The sequence below is a fragment of the Ambystoma mexicanum genome, chromosome 7p (genome assembly GCF_040938575.1).
Source record: "Ambystoma mexicanum isolate Mex_15411 chromosome 7p, UKY_AmexF1_1, whole genome shotgun sequence".
Lineage (NCBI taxonomy): Eukaryota > Metazoa > Chordata > Amphibia > Caudata > Ambystomatidae > Ambystoma > Ambystoma mexicanum.
Window position 1 is genome coordinate 338,344,831 of NC_090939.1, and position 17,458 is coordinate 338,362,288.

Consider the following 17,458-nt stretch of genomic DNA (forward strand, 5'->3'; position numbering starts at 1 on the left):
TTTTTAGACACATTAGGGTGTTTCTGCATTTAGAGGGTTAGTGACACCATTCCTGTCTGACACTGTTAGGAAGTGTACCCCTTTAGACATTTCTGGAAGTTTAAGGATAATTCCATTCTCCTCACGTCCCTTCTTCAGAACACGCACCCCTGCGCAGAAGCAGGATGGAGAGCTAACCAAATCACCAACTAAGGTAACCGAAGAATACAGTTTATTTTGAAGGTGATTCTTTTTTCCCTATTTTAGGAATCACTTAGTTATTGAGTGTGGTAATTGTTTTCATGTATAGATAGAGAGTCCAATTGGGATAAGATAACAGCGCACCCTGAGAAGTTTCCGAATATCAAGTGGTGTCCCCGAGGAGTCTAAGGTAAGCGTTACAGAACGCGAAGCCAGTCATAAAAAATACTCCGCCTGGGCATCATGGGAACTTCTGAGGTAGATCAGTTAGCTCAACTACTGGGAGAACTTAGAGCTGAAGTCCATGCAGCCCGGTCCGAAACCGGCGCTCTTAGAAGGGAACTGGGAATCAATAGGGAACGAACTGAAGAGTTGGCTCGCCAGTTATTACAGAATCAGGCGGGACAGGTTCCCCTTCCCCAAGGTAATGCCCAAGCTTCCTCTTCTACATCGCCCTCAGTTCCGTTCCAAGTGGTAATTCCAGGAAATATTCCCTTAGCCCCTCCTGAGAGATTCACGGGGGACCCGAAAAGGTTTGCCGTGTTTTTAAATCAGTGTAGACTACATTTTTTGTGCAGACCTGGGGTTTTCTCCACTGACCAATCAAAGGTTGCTTTCGTGTTGTCTTATTTGGGTGGTCATGCAGCAGATTGGTCCATTCCTTTGGTTAATCGGGATGATCCCGTGTTGCAGAACTTTTCAGAATTCCAGAGAGAGTTAGAGAAATTGTTTGCTCGCCATTCACAAGGTCAGGCATTGGACAATGAGTTACTGTCACTCAAGCAGGGCAATCAGGAGCTGCTTGCTTACGTGGCTACTTTCAATCGATTAGTGGCAGAAACTAATTGGCCTACAGAAAAGAGAGTGACACTGTTTTATCGTGGTCTGCGCAGTGAGCTGAAGGATGTTCTCGCTCAAGTTGTCAATCCGCCCGAATGTCTCACAGAATTCATAGACCTGACAATCCAGTTGGATCATCGTCTTCAGGATAGGAGAACGGATCGAGCTCGTCAGGACAGTCGACCCTTTGTAGTCCGCTCCCGAGAACCAACGTCGAAGTCAGGATTAGATGTTCCCAATGAACCCATGCAGTTGGGCGGAATTCGAGGCCCAATTTCCCAAGCAGAGAGAGAGAAGAGACGACAGTTGCAGTTGTGTTTGTATTGTGGCAAGGCCGGTCATTTTTTAAAGGATTGTCCAGTAAAACCTTCACGGAGGCCTTTAGGAGGAATCAATCCGGATAAAAAAGAACAGACGGCGGAAAACTCCAGTGCCCGACAAGTTTAGAGGTCCGCTTGTCGAGCATGGAAAAGGTTGCAGCGACCTCACACTTCGTGTGTCCTATTGTCCTTTCTTGCCACAATAACCCCACACAGAGGCATGCATTGGTTGCGTACATAGACTGTGGGGCCATTGGCAACTACATGGATCAACATCTGGCTAGTAAATTGGGATTCCCCTTGAGGAATAAGTTGGAAGCTGAAAACGTCTCCGGAGTGGATGGTACACCTCTGGTGTCAGGTCCCGTGACCCAGTGCACTGACCCCCTCTTAATGCTTTGCCAGGAAGGACACAGGGAGAGGATCTCTTTTGACCTGATTCAAGCTCCTCAATTCCAGATCATCTTGGGAATACCTTGGTTGGAGAAGCATAACCCTGTGATCGATTGGTGTTCCCGGACATTGAAGTTTGACTCCAAGTGCCAAAGTATGTGTTTTTCTGCAGAAGGTCCAAAGGACGCCAGGCAGTCTGAGATGACTATCTACACCACCTTGGGTCTCATAGGTTCATTACCAGTAGAATACAAAAAATTCCAGGATATTTTCCAAAAAGAAAAACAGGCAGAAATTTTGCCCCCTCACAGACCCTATGACTGTCAAATTGATCTCATTCCAGGGGCTCAGCTTCCTTGTAGCAGAATTTATGCCCTCACTGAAAAAGAAAATGCTCATCTAAAGGCTTATCTGGATCAATACCTGGCCAATGGGTTTATTAGACCGTCCAAGTCACCGGTGGCATCTCCTCTCTTTTTTGTGCCCAAAAAGGAAGGGGATTTGCGAACCTGCATAGATTACAGAGCACTGAATCAAATCACGGTGAAGAACCGCTATCCTCTTCCCCTTATTTCGACCTTGCTGGATCAGGTGAAGCAGGCACAAATATTCACCAAGCTTGATCTAAGAGGTGCCTATCATCTCATTCGAATTAAGAAAGGTGAGGAGTGGAAAACCGCCTTTCGGACACGATTCGGGCTCTTCGAATATCAAGTCATGCCCTTCGGGCTTTGCAATGCTCCTGCTGCCTTCCAGGCCTTTATGAATGATATCTTCAGAGATCTACTGGACATCTGTGTGGTGGTCTATGTGGACGACATTTTAATTTTCTCTGCAAACCTGGCGGATCATGTAAGGCACGTGACATCGGTGCTTCAAAGGCTCCAAGACAATTCTCTGTATGTGAAATTGGAAAAGTGTCATTTTCACGTCCCTGAGATTGAATTCTTGGGGTTCATTCTATCTTCTAGTGGAGTCAAAATGGATAACAGAAAGGTTGATGCCATCCTGTCTTGGCCTGCTCCAACTTCTGTCAAAGGAGTTCAGAGTTTTCTGGGATTCGCGAATTTCTATCGGCGTTTTGTTTCTGATTTCTCTGGCCTAGTTCATCCTATCACCTCACTACTTCGAAAAAACAGGAAATTTGAATGGACTAATGAAGCTGATGAGGCATTTAAGAAATTAAAAGAGCAATTTACTGCTGCACCTGTTCTACAACATCCAAGACCTGATCTTCCGTTTGTAGTCGAGACTGATGCCTCTAACGTGGCTATGGGAGCCGTATTGTCTCAGCGTGATCCCGACACCCAAGAATTGCACCCCGTAGCTTTCTGGTCAAGGAAGTTCGCTGCTGCAGAATTAAATTACACCATTACCGATAAGGAGTTTTTGGCTATAATTTGTGCCTTGAAGGAATGGAGGCATCACTTGCTGGGCGCACGACACACGGTGACCATCTTCACCGATCATCGGAACTTGCAATACTTACGCTCTGCAAAGGCACAATCTTCAAGACAGCTACGATGGGCCCTCTTTCTAGCGGAATATGACTTTGTTATTACTTTCAGACCAGGAGTGCGAAATGGTAAGGCTGATGCCTTGTCTCGAATGGGTAATGGAGAAGAAGCCTATGTGCCAGTGAATCCAGTGGAGATCATTTCTGGAGAAAAGATCCTGGGAGTAATGAACACAACGGACTCTGCCTTTGAAGAGTTAAAAAGGGAAATTCAAAACCATCTTACGCAGGATGAATTGTTGAACTGGGAGTCCAGAGGAGTAGGCTTTACAGTGCAGGAGGGTCTTCCCTTTTATCAAGAACGGTTATACTTGCCCACGCCTCAACTACAAGAAAGAGTGGTTACCAACTATCATGACGCTCTTTTGGAAGGTCACCCCGGAATCAAAAAGACCATGGAGAAAGTTAAAAGATCTTATTGGTGGCCTACCTGGAGAAAAGATGTCATTCAGCATTTGAAAACTTGTGGTAACTGCGCTCAAAATAAGAATCAAAAGAGAAAACCTGCAGGCTTGCTTCTTCCATTGAGTGTGCCACCAACCCCCTGGCACACCATCTCCATGGACTTCATCACCGATTTACCTCCTTGTGAAGGGTTTGACACGATCATGGTGGTGGTGGACTTGTTCTCCAAAATGGCACATTTTATCGCATTGAAAGGATTGCCGTCAGCCTCAGTTCTGGCAAAAACCTTTTTGGAGAATATTGTGAAGCTGCATGGCTTTCCTGCGGTGATAATCTCTGATCGAGGTAGCCAATTCGTCGCCAAGTTTTGGAGAAGATGTTGTGAATTGGCCAAAGTTGATGTACGTTTGTCCACCAGTCATCATCCCCAAACTGACGGTCAAACTGAGCGAACCAATCAAACTCTAGAGCAGTACCTCAGATGTATGTTGCATCAATTGGAGAACACCTGGCTAAATGTTTTGTGGATAACCGAATATGCATATAACAATTCTGTTCATTCCTCCACTGGTTTGAGTCCTTTTTACACCTTACATGGCCGACATCCACGCACCTCAGCTTACGATCCACCTGAACCGTTAGAAATGCCAGCAGTAAAATCCCTGCATGAGAAAATCACCTCAGCCATCGCTCAAGCTCGAGAACAATTATCCATGGCCAAAAAATCCCAGAAAAAATTTGCAGATGACAAAAGAAGTGTTGCACCAGAGTATGAGGTGGGGAATTTGGTTTGGTTGGCCACCCGAAACCTGACCTTGAAGGGAGCTAGAAAGTTCCTTCCCCGCTTCCTGGGACCTTTTGCAATTGAAAAAATCATCAATCCCGTGGCCATCAAGTTAACCCTTCCAAAGAACATGAAAATCCATCCAGTATTTCACGTCTCTCTTTTAAAGCCTGTTAATCCAAACACACGAATCTCCGAAGCACCAGCCCCTGTGGTCGTTGATGATGACCAACTAGAATACGAGGTCAAGGCCATTTTAGATTCCAAAATTGTGCGTAATAGGCTATTCTACTTAGTGGATTGGAAAGGTTATGGCCCTCAAGACAGAACTTGGGAACCCTGCGAGAATGTTCATGCCCCTAGGCTACTCAGAATGTTTCACCGCAACCACCCATCCAAACCAGGGAGAGGGAATTTCAGTTTTGGAGGGGCCTTGGGGGGGAATACTGTCATGATTACGGGGTTCCCTCGCAAAAGAATTTCCAAGAGTTCCTGGTTGGCCGCTTACAGTTGCTGGTCTAAGAATAGGCAGGTTGACTCTTCCTCATCACCCAACATGGCTGCCTGTAGTTACAACCTCTAGGTGGGCCAGCAGTCTAGTTTTCTGTCACTCGGGAGTATTTAAGCCCCGCCCCTTTGCTCAACGGCGCTTCGCGTCTTCAGCTGTCTCAGCGAACGCTTACCGCGGTTCAGCCCTCTGACAGGAATTCCTCAGCTTCCCTAGTATTCCATGGAAACCCTTTTCTGTAGTGCCCTGGAATAGCTTTTCCCGTCCAGTCCGCTGTCCCAAGTTGTGAATTCTGTGTAAAGTTGGCTTTCTTCAGTGCGGTGTTGGCGGTTACGCTTTTCCAGTTGGCGTTTATTGTGAGGAGAGTTTTCGAGGCGCACCTCCCAGTTCTGTCGCCCCTGTTGTTTTCACAGCAAGTATCTTTCCCTTTTAGTTCTCGCTATAGATTAATGGTTCCTATAGTAGCAACTGCTTTTCACACATTAGTTCTTTCGCGCAAGTGAATGTTCAAACCATATTCACCTCACAGAAGTTAAGAGGGTTGTGTGGAGAATTGTTTCTAGGAACATTAGTGTTCGTTTTTTCTGTCGTCATCAGGTACACTAAGTTTACGCATTTTGGAACCAAAAATGTTGCGGGTTGTGCACTTCAGTTTTTAGACACATTAGGGTGTTTCTGCATTTAGAGGGTTAGTGACACCATTCCTGTCTGACACTGTTAGGAAGTGTACCCCTTTAGACATTTCTGGAAGTTTAAGGATAATTCCATTCTCCTCACGTCCCTTCTTCAGAACACGCACCCCTGCGCAGAAGCAGGATGGAGAGCTAACCAAATCACCAACTAAGGTAACCGAAGAATACAGTTTATTTTGAAGGTGATTCTTTTTTCCCTATTTTAGGAATCACTTAGTTATTGAGTGTGGTAATTGTTTTCATGTATAGATAGAGAGTCCAATTGGGATAAGATAACAGCGCACCCTGAGAAGTTTCCGAATATCAAGTGGTGTCCCCGAGGAGTCTAAGGTAAGCGTTACAGTCTCTTTGTAGACCCAAGTCACACTCTTGTTTGATTGTCTAGGTGGCTGCCCTGCCAGGACAGCCACCCTGCTGTGTGATTGACAGCCAGGCTGTGTGAATGGGGGATTTGGTGCATAAAAAGCACCACATAAATACATTACATTTAATAACAAATAAGAAGTGGAAACTGTATATGTAAGACACCAACCATCCACTGAAATAGCATTTGAAATATAATGAAATATGCCAACAAAAAAAAATATGCTCCAACAGATTTACCTAACAGAAACTGCACAGCAAAAAGCAAGAGAATATCTACACAACAGTAACACCAAATGTTTGTAAGAAACTGGTAAGTACACTACATTTATTTTATATATTTATACATTTTCTGTATTAGGTACACTAAAACTATGTTTTATTTATTTTTACACAGAAATCTCCAGTACTTTGGAATGGCTGGAAGAAAATTTCCCACAAGGCGAAATTAGTGAAGACAGTGATACTAATGGTAGACACAACATTTCTCTATATAAGCCAATTAATAACCATTACTTTATGTGCACTTAACATATATATATATATATATATATATATATATTTTTTTTTTTTTTAACAGACCATACAGACAATAAGTATAATATACCATGAGAGACATTAGAAGATCCTCTGAAATGAATGGAACTAAAAATGGATATGTTAATGAAAAATTTCAATCTTCTAAAATAGCTTGTTGAGGACAACATTAAAGAAAATGTTAAATATCACTGTCCCACATGTACCTGTTCCCTCTCTCCATGTTCCAGCCACCTATCCCCAAACCCTCCCCAGCAAGAAAAACATTACAATGAGACTTCATCCCTTCCTCCCCTCCCATACATCATGTCCAAACCCCTAATTCCCCTATATTTGTTTCAGTTACTGCTCTCCCCTCTTTCATAATTGTATACTGTTAAACAATAATAACTTTTAAGTGTGATCTTAGTATATGCCTGTGTCTTATTTCTTAGGCAATTAGGGTGTCCGCGGACAGCAAGGGTGTACGTTATGTCAGCAATTAAACAAAATGTAGGTGTCCTAACAACAATAAACCAGTCCGTACTGTCCGTAATTAAAATGGAGGTGTCCTTAGAACACACAAGATGCCTGTCTGTAATTAACCAAAATGGGGGGACCTAGAGACAATATACCTGTTTGTACTGGTCGTAATGAAAATGGCAGTGTCCTTATAACACACAAGATGTCCGCCTATCTGCAATCACCCAAAATGGGGGTGTCCTAAGAACACCCCCCTGTTCGTAATGTCCCAAAAACAGAATGAATATATCCATAGAACACCCGTCCGTGTGTCTGCAAAGTTTTGACGCACATGCATTTTATTTGGGGACTTTAGCACTGTTCATAGAACACCTGCGCACATGTGCATCACACACTTGGGTCCTATGAATATTGCGCCTGTCCACAACTGTCTGCTATATGTGTGTCACACTTTTAATTAGTTCAGGGACCCGAACACTGTCCATAGAACACCCGCGCCCATGAGCACAACCGTCCCTGCGCATTTTGTATACTGTGGACAGAAGTCCCAGTCGCGAATGTGTCCGTGTGGTCAACATGAGACCGCACCCAGGCTGAGTGTGTGTCCTTATTTGCAGACACTGTCCGGGCCCCTGAACATTTAAAACGTGCTTTTTTGAGCAATCCAAGGTATTTTACAGTAAAGGTTCACCATTACACATGTCCAAGACAATGTCCCTGCTGATCTACATACTTTTTGGAACTTTTTGTGCCCTTTCTTGGTGTTTGATGTATCCGCGACCAGCGCGGGTGTCCCCAAAGCGTACATCTGCACCCCTATGAAATTCCACACCCAGAGCTGATCCTCCTTCTGGTTTTGAATTTCCAAGATTTACAACAGGACAATTGTGCAGTTTGCTCTTCTGGGTTCCTGGTTCCTGGTTATTAACCTTCCAGATGCATCCCAAATTGCTTCTTTTGCTACTGCCTCGGCATCAGCACCACCACCCCCTCCACCACCACCACTGCATTGGGGAAACAGGCATGAGGATGCACAGGAGAGGGATGAAGAGGATGAAGAGGATAAGGTAGTGGAAGTCCCTTCTACTAGCACTCATCGTGAGTGTTGGGTATGTCGGTTATTTACCACCGTTGATGGAAAGGCAAAAGCTGATGCGAGCAAGGTGATCTGCACTCAGTGCCACATGGTGCTGAGTCATGGCAAGCCTGGTTCGTATAGCTATGGCACTACATCAATGAAGCAACACCTAAAGTCGTTCCACGATGGGACTATTTGTAATGTTGTACCTTGTGATTTAATGTAGTAGGTTGAGTTCCTCTGCAGCATCCTCTGTTTCTGCTCCTGTCACCACAAAAGAAACTCCTGTGGGACAGCGCATCCTTCCAGCGTCCTCACAGGCCATCCATGATTCGGTTGACCCTTACCTTTTGAATGTCACAATATTGTGCATGTACTCTGAATGGGGGAGAACCTTCAGAGTGCTTTTGAGACTACAGTCAAGGAACATGAGAAGGTCTACAACCTACCTCAATAAGGCTCACCCTTCATCTTCCTCTCTCCACCTACCCTTTCATATCCCCATGGTTGGTGTCCCTTCCTTACCCTCCATTCTCCTCCTTTCCTTGTGTGTCATGTTTAAAAAAACAAAAATAAATAAACAACAAAAAACAAAAAAAGGCTATTTTCAGTCTCACAGTTTAAAAATAGAAGTGACAAATAAATAGTGCAGAGCCCTATGCATTTTTTAGAAGTCCACGGTCAGTCCGCAGACATTTATTGTTTGGGGATGCTGCCCTATCAGAACCATTGCACTTTTCTATGGGCGGAAGTGATGGCTCTGAAAAGAGCCTTTTTGTGGTGTTTTTTTGCGTTTCAAAAACTTCAAATGGTCAACACCGCCTGCAAAATGGATTGGTGTAATTCCAAAAAAGGTTGCAATGGATTTTGTATATTTCGCAGAAAAATCTGATTGCCGGCATAAGTAAGATGTACTCCATCTCTGCGAAAAATGTGTGCGCTACAAAACATACAGGCCGATTCATGGAATTAATGTGCGCCGAAAATTTCGGCGAAAACGTGCGATTCTCAGTGAAAGAGCGAAAATCGCAGTGCAAGTGCGAAAATCGCAGGGAAACCAGCGCACATCGATTCATGGAAGTCCGTGCGCGAGACAAATATTGGATGTGCGCTGAAAAAGTGCGCGGCGCATGCCGGCACACAGGTCATCTAACGGCGTGTGCCACGGCCACAGCGAAATCGCACATAGCGCGGCGCACATAACAAAAGTAGGCGGAACACGGGGCGTGACACACGGAATGGGGAACAACTCATGAAAACATGGGCGTCACGGGGGAAGTACAGGAGGCAAGTGCGCGGAACACCCACACGCTCGCCTGCAACACGTATTCATGGAATCGAATAGGGCAAACCAGCGCACGGGCAAAGACGCGCACAGGCCCATACACGTCCGCCACACGAAAGCAGGCGGTAGCGTCCCTGCGCATGAAAAAAATGTGCGCCAAAATGTGCGCTAACAAAAAGCACGTATACACAGCTCTGATGAAAGTCCCATACTGTGGCCCTCTAGGACAAATGACGTGCAAAGGGGTACGCGACAAACACGGACACCCGCTGTGTGAATAATAGCTTGTGCGTGTATTTCGTGGGTGCGCGGGAAGTTTTACACGCGATTGGGCCTGGGGGAGCGGGGTACGTGTATTTCAGGGGTGCGCGAGAAGTTTTACACGCGATTGGCCTGGTTACGTGTATTTCAGGGGTGCGCGAGAAGTTTTACATGCGATTGGCCTGGGTACATGTATTTCAGGGGTGCGTGAGAAGTTTTACACGCGATTGGCCTGTGTACATGTATTTCAGGGGTGAGCGAGAAGTATTACAAGCGATTGGCCTGTGTACGTGTATTTCAGGAGTGCGCAAGAAGTTTCACACGCGATTGGCCTGGGTACATGTATTTCAGGGGTGCACGAGAAGTTTTACACGCGATTGGCCTGGGTACGTGTATTTCAGGGGTGTGCGAGAAGTTTCACACGTGATTGGGCCTGGGGGAGCGGGGTACGTGTATTTCAGGGGTGCGCGAGAAGTTTCACACGCGATTGGCCTGGGTACGTGTTTCAGGGGTCCGCGAGAAGTTTTACATGCGATTGGCCTGGGTACATGTATTTCAGGGGTGCGTGAGAAGTTTTACACGCGATTGGCCTGTGTACATGTATTTCAGGGGTGCGCGAGAAGTATTACAAGCGATTGGCCTGTGTACGTGTATTTCAGGAGTGCGCAAGAAGTTTCACACGCGATTGGCCTGGGTACATGTATTTCAGGGGTGCACGAGAAGTTTTACACGCGATCGGGCCTGGGGGAGCGGGGTACCTGTATTTCAGGGGTGCGCAGGTGTTTTCACACACGTTTGGGCCTGGGGGTGTGGGGTACGTGTATTTCAGGGGCTCGCGGGTGGTTTTACACGCGATCGGGCTTGGAGGAGCAGGATACCACTCACCGTCTGCCTTGCGTGTAGAAGAACGCGTAGCCAACACCCACCCGCTGTGAAGTAATAGCGTGTGAACCCCAACGCCTGCAAAACATACGCACCGCACCCCACGAAAAGCACGTACAGAGCAAAGGAAATCCACGTGGGATCTTCAAGCCCTGCCAGGGCAACGCCCGTGCGCGATACGTCACAGACGCGCTTACGCGCTAAGGGCCTTTGGTCCAATGGAATCGCGTATGCGTGCTGACGCGCTTACGCGCTAAGGGCCTTTCCTCGAATTACACGCTGACGTGCAGAATTTTCACGTGCCAAATCACTCCGTATCAAGCTGGCCACACGTAAGCACACGGAAGACCACGCTCCTGCCCAAAAGGCCGAATTACTGCCCCCCAGAGCCCCGAGCAGCCTCCCATGAGCCATCTGCTGCTGCCTGCCTGCCTGCCTGCCTGCCTGCTGCCACCGTGCCCTGCCATTTGATGCCTGCACATCAGCCATCTGCAGGGGTCGAGTTGCTGTGTCCACCCCTGCTGGAACAGAAGACTCCCGACTGGGATACCATCACTCCACAGCGCAGCCCTAGGACCCAGTTGCCCACCCACGCCTGCCTCGGGGGTCGCCATGTCGGGGCAAAAACCATCCGAGACCACTGGCGACCCCCGGCCAGAGGGGCAGAGGGCCACCAGCTTCAGTCAGAAGTAAGTTGGTGTCCTGGTGGAGCTTGTCCTGGGGCATTATGATGCCCTCTTCGGATCATCATGCGCCAACAAGGAAGGACGGGACAGGATCTGGGATGACTTTGTGGTTGCCATCAACGCGGAGGGGGTGGCAACCCACGACATCAAGCAAGTTAAGAAGTGCTGGGAGGACTTGAGGTCCAGGACCCTCATGAAGGCCCGGCGCCTCGTGGAGGGGGGCCGGGGCAGCATGAGTACCATCCAGATGAGGGTCCTGGAACGCGTACGCCCAGCGCTCCATGCCCAGATCCTTGAGAGGCAGACCCGTCTGGAGTCGAGCGGTAAGTGGCCAAGCATTGCTGTGTGAGACAGGGCATGTTGCAGCGTGCTGGTTGTCTGATACTTGCCTGTATGTGTGACATAGGCCATGTATGCATGTGTGTGTGCAGGGACATCATGGTCATGCATGTGAGACCAGTAATGTGTGAAGCACATGGTTGGTGTATGTGTTTAAATGCAACATGGGGAGCCCTATGCGGAATGGGCACATGAGAGCATGCCAGTCTCTGTTCCTGGACATGGGTGGGGGTGAGGGATGGGTGCTGATGCCATGTACATGTATGGTGTCCATGTCTGTGTGCCTGACCTGCGTGTCTGTGACTTGTGAATGCCATGGATGCATGACACATGTCTGTGACAATGTTCATAATCACTGAGGCAGCCTAGTTATCCTTGCATCCACTGTGTCTGGGGTGTACGAGTCCAGATGGATGAAAGCACGGTGAAGTGTGTGCATGTGATAGGCATGACCCATGATGCATGTGAGTTCCAAAACAACATTGTATGTTTCAAGAGTCCCTTGGGCATGTTTGCTAATGTCCATAGCATGTGCCATGCTTGTTACTGCATGTGTTTTGCCTGCACTGAGCCATGTGTTGTGGAGGGACATGATGGAAGTGATCTTTCACAGTGCCACTCATCTGCTATTGCTTCCTGTCTAGGGGACCATTGTACAGTACCCTGATGCTTGTGCTCTATGTCTCCCTCTACACAGCGCAAAGTGAAGAAGAGGCCGGAGACGGTGCTGTGGAGCAAAGTGGCTGGGATGCCCCCACGGCTGCAGCGGAAGGGGTGGGTGAGCCCCCACATGGGCTTGCAACGGCGGAAGATGGGGTGGAGCCATCCAGGTTGGTGGTTTCCACAGAGGAGGAGGAGGCCGCTACTGAGCTGCACATGGGGCCTGGTGGGGGCATCCCTGCTGGTGCAAGTGGTGAAGTCCAGAGGCAGGGGCAGGAGGCAGCACATGTCGCTGTGGAGGGGCCTGTGCATGTCACTGTCCCTGACACTGTGACTGCACCACCATGCGCCAGCAGGGATGCCCCATCCCAGGCCCGTCCGCAGGTAGGGGGGATGTCCATGTCATCTGACTCCCCTCCACCTGTGGACGAGGGGACCCCTGGCCGTATGGAGAAGGTCCTGATTGGTGTCGCTTTACGCACGGGTGTCATTTGTGATGACGTGCGTGCTTCCTGGGGGGAGCACGCACGTCATCACGAAGAGCACCGTGCCAACGTGGCCCAGTTGGGAGCAGCCATGGTCTGGGGTTTCATACATGTGTCGGCCACTCTGGCGACCCGTTCCTCCTCTGTGGAGGCTATGCGCCAGTCGTTCTCCATGCCGTCTTCCGGCCCATATGCCACCAGGGTCCCCTGTGGACCTGCCCCGACCAACGCAGCAAACTCGGTGGGGATCCCATCCCTGCCACAGTCGGGAGTCGGAGGTCCAGCAGGGGTGGACACACCAGCAAATGGACCCCAGCAGATGGAGGAGGTGACAGCATCATCGGGCAGGGCACGTGCATGACGGCGTCGGTGGATTCCATCAGCCTGGATGCCATCGTGCTGGCACAGGCAGTTGCATCGGAGGCACCGGCAGGCTCGACGTGGGAGGCATCATGGCTCGGGGCCATCAACATCAGGGGGGCAGGCATCGGCCGGAGGGCAGGAGAACCCTGGAATGGGAGTGTCTTCCGTGTGGGAGCGGTTGGGCCAGCAGATAGGTGCGGAGGGGCAGCGGGCAGAGGAGGAACGGCTCACAATGGTCAGGGCGGAGAACTCCATGCGGAGGGCGCTGAGGCGGGCTGAGTGCCACGAGGGTATTCGCAGGGAGTTGGAGCTGGACACTGCATTATCCCTGCGAGACCTCGGGGCCAGGGAAAATGCCCGCCTCCAAGCCATTGAACAGGAGTTCGATGATGCCCTGGCCCATGACATCAACCAGTGAGCTGTCGGACTAGCCCGCTGACCTTGTAAATAGTTATGTAGTTAGTGTTATGTTTCCTTTGCTTTTTTATTCATTTTGGACCTTTTGGACAATGGACCACATTTTTGTATATCGTTTTTTTATTAGGTAGTATTTTTAGATAGGTTTCATTTCTTCAGTTGGGATCATGGACCCTGGATTGTTTATCTGTATATAGTTGACTGTTGGATTATAGTTTTTTTGTTGGATTTACACATGGAGCAATGGTTTTCGGTTTTGTTTTTCCCTTGGATTTACTTTTTTGGACTGTGACTTTGGACACCTTTCCTTTGGATTATGATTTGTGGTTTTTCATTATTTTACGGACATGCTGCTTTTGGGTTTTAATTCCCATTGTCGTTTGTTTATTTTTAATTCCATTTATCTTGCTTTTAATACATTTTTTTCATCAAACTTCAATGTGTAGTATCATCTCATTGGTTTCATGCATATCATGATATGGGTTTTGACATTCACTTACACCCATTGTGTGTATGTGAGGGAAATGTGTTCATTTACATACTTGCCATTGGGGTTGTATCACGTAATTGGCATTTGTAAGTGGGTGGATGCAATACTTGGGTGGGTGTTTGGCATGTGGAGGCTGCCCATAAGGGCCAGGGATCTAGATTGTGATGACGTGTTGGCTGGGGGACATGTGTCAGGGCCTGCGGGCAGGTGCCCCGCACTGCTGGGGGGTGGGGTTGCAGGGGGACATGAGTGGGACATGAGTGGGGGCCTGCTGGCAGGTGCTCCGCAATGCTGGGGGGTGGGTGCCCAAGGGGACATGAGTGGGACATGAGTGGGGGCCTGCGGGCAGGTGCCCTGCACTGCTAGGGGGTGGGGGTGCAGGGGGACATGAGTGGGACATAAGTGGGGGCCTGCTGGTAGGTGCCCCGCACTGCTGGGGGGTGGGGGTGCAGGGGGACATGAGTAGGGGCCTGCTGGCAGGTGCCCCGCACTGCTGGGGGGTGGGGGTGCAAGGGGACATGAGTTGGTGATCAGTAGTGCAAGGAGACATGTGCTTTTGCTGGGGGCATGCCCATGTTGGGTGGGCTGCCTGTGGGACATGACCAGGGGTACAGGGTAGTCCCCTGTGGTGTGGGCTGCCTGCAGGGGCCGTGGAGGGTGTACAGGGAACAGCTGGGAGGACCCACACTGCCAAATCACGTGTAGGACTCCCCGGCACCCCCGAAATACATGTACCCTGCTGAAATCGCTTGTGTAACTTCCCGCGCACCCCAGTAATACACGTACCCTGCTGAAATCATGTGTGAAATTTCCCGCGCACCCTAGTAATACACTTACCCTTCTGAAATCACGTGTGAAACTTCCGCGCACCCCAGTAATACACGTACCCCGCTCGCACAGGCCAATCGCGTGTGAAACTTCCCGCGCACCCCAGTAATACATGTACCCTGCTGAAATCGCATGTGAAACTTCCAGTGCACCCCAGTAATACACGTACCCCGCTCGCACAGGGCCAATCGCGTGTGAAACTTCCCACGCACCCCAGTAATACACGTACCCTGCTGAAATCGCGTGTGAAACTTCCTGTGCACTCCAGTAATACACGTACCCTGCTGAAATTGCGTGTGAAACTTCCTGCACACCCCAGTAATACACGTACCCCGCTCGGACAGGGCCAATCAAGTGTGAAACTTCCTGCGCGCCCCAGTAATACACATACCCTGCTGAAATCGCGTGTGAAACTTCCCGCGCACCCCAGTAATACACGTACCCTGCTGAAATTGCGAGTGAAACTTCCCGCGCACCCCTGAAATACACATACCCTGCTGAAATCACGTGTGAACCTTCCCGCGCACCCCAGTAATATACGTACCCCGCTCGTACAGGCCAATCGCGTGTGAAACTTCCCGCGCAAACCAGTAAAACACGTACCCTGCTGAAATCGCGTGTGAAACTTCCAGCGCACCCCAGTAATACACGTACCGCCCTCGCACAGGGCCATTCACATGTGAAACTTCATGCACACCCCAGTAATACACGTACCCTGCTGAAATCGCATGTGAAACTTCCCGCGCACCCCAGTAATACACGTACCCCGCTCGCACAGGGCCAATCGCGTGTGAAACTTCCCGCGCACCCCAGTAATACATGTACCCTGCTGAAATTGCGTGTGCAACTTCCGGCGTACCCCAGTAATACACGTACCCTGCTGAAATCGCATGTGAAACTTCCCGTGCACCCCTGAAATACACGTACCCTGCTGAAATTGCGTGTGAAACTTCCCGCGCACCCCAGTAATACACGTACCCCGCTCGCACAGGGCCAATCGCGTGTGAAACTTCCCGCGCACCCCAGTAATACATGTACCCTGCTGAAATTGCGTGTGCAACTTCCGGCGTACCCCAGTAATACACGTACCCTGCTGAAATCGCATGTGAAACTTCCCGCGCACCCCAGTAATACACGTACCCCGCTCGCACAGGGCCAATCACGTGTGAAACTTCCTGTGCAACCCAGTAATACACATACCCTGCTGAAATCGCGTGTGAAACTTCCTGCGCACCCCTGAAATTCACATACCCTGCTGAAATCGCATGTGAAACTTCCTGCGCACCCCAGTAATACACGTACCCTGCTGAAATCACGTGTGAAACTTCCCGCCCACCCCAGTAATACACGTACCCCGCTCGCACAGGGCCAGTCGCGTGTGAAACTTCCCGCGATCCCCAGTGATACACGTTCCCTGCTTGCCGTGCTGGTACAGGGTTAGCGCAGCCCTCTGCGCTGGATTGGGGATTTTGATGGCTTCTCCCTGCGCGAGGGGCGTTCTTGGGGGCGTAACTGGCGCTGCTGCAGTGTCGCTGCGCCACTGAGCGCCACGGCTGGTTTTGGTAGCTGGAATCCATGAATACGCTGTGTGCAGAAATGGATTTTAGCCCACGCGGCTGGCGCAGTCTATCGCACGGGAACACTGTGCGCCACCCGCGTGCACAACTTTTGTGCGAAATTCCATGAATTACCCTGTTAATGTTTTCATTCTGAAAAGAGGACATACCAATATATTTCAAAAAGGCACAAACAGCCTTGTTAACATTGTGCCTTGCTTTCTCCATTTGTGGACCAATTGAAAAAGAATGCAGCATCATTTGTCTCTGCGCAATATGGGATAAAATTACTCTGGAGTGTGGATACATGTCCATGACTTTCCCAAGTCCTTCTTTCATTGCAAATTGCAAAGAGATTCCAGACACATGTCCTAAACTGTTTCCTCTACAATGAATAATAATAATGTCTGGATGATGCTGTGTCACCAAAGAAGCACAGAGAGGTACCAAATCCACCCACTTAATTTCACGCACTCCATGCCAGTACACTTGTCAGAATCCAAGATGTGCAGCAACTCCACAGCAATCTGCATGCACCTCCAACCAATTTATCCACGAATCTCCCAAAATCCAAACAATTTGTTTTCTGAAACACACAGCCATAGCTATCTGCTCTTCTCTCAGGAGAAAATACCTACTGAAAAACTCTCTCCTTACAACACACCCAGTAAACCTTATTAACCAATCCTGTGCTCTGCTCAGTCTCATTTGCATGCCTCTCAACCCCAAAATCCCCATATCTAATACGCGTTCTCTGCAGACAACCGCAGTATCCGAGGACAAATCGGAAAATCCGAACGTGGGGAATGACAATTTAAATAGTGCGCCCCATTTCCACTTTGAGGTTGGCTATGAAAAGAGTTTTTTTTTGTTTTTTTTGCAGATGTTTCAGACACCTTTTATTTTGTATTTTGTTTCTTATTTTCCTCCCAAAATCTTCACATTAGCTTCTCCAAAGCAACCCTTATGTTCCAAAACAGCATGGCATTTCCCATAAAAGATAAAGAAATGACATCTTCTTTAAAATAAACATTACCCAAATCAATGTTCTCATTACTACAAAAGAACATACCAGCTCTAAGCATGAAAGCCAACATGCCTTGTTTGATTGCACACCTAGCAATATTT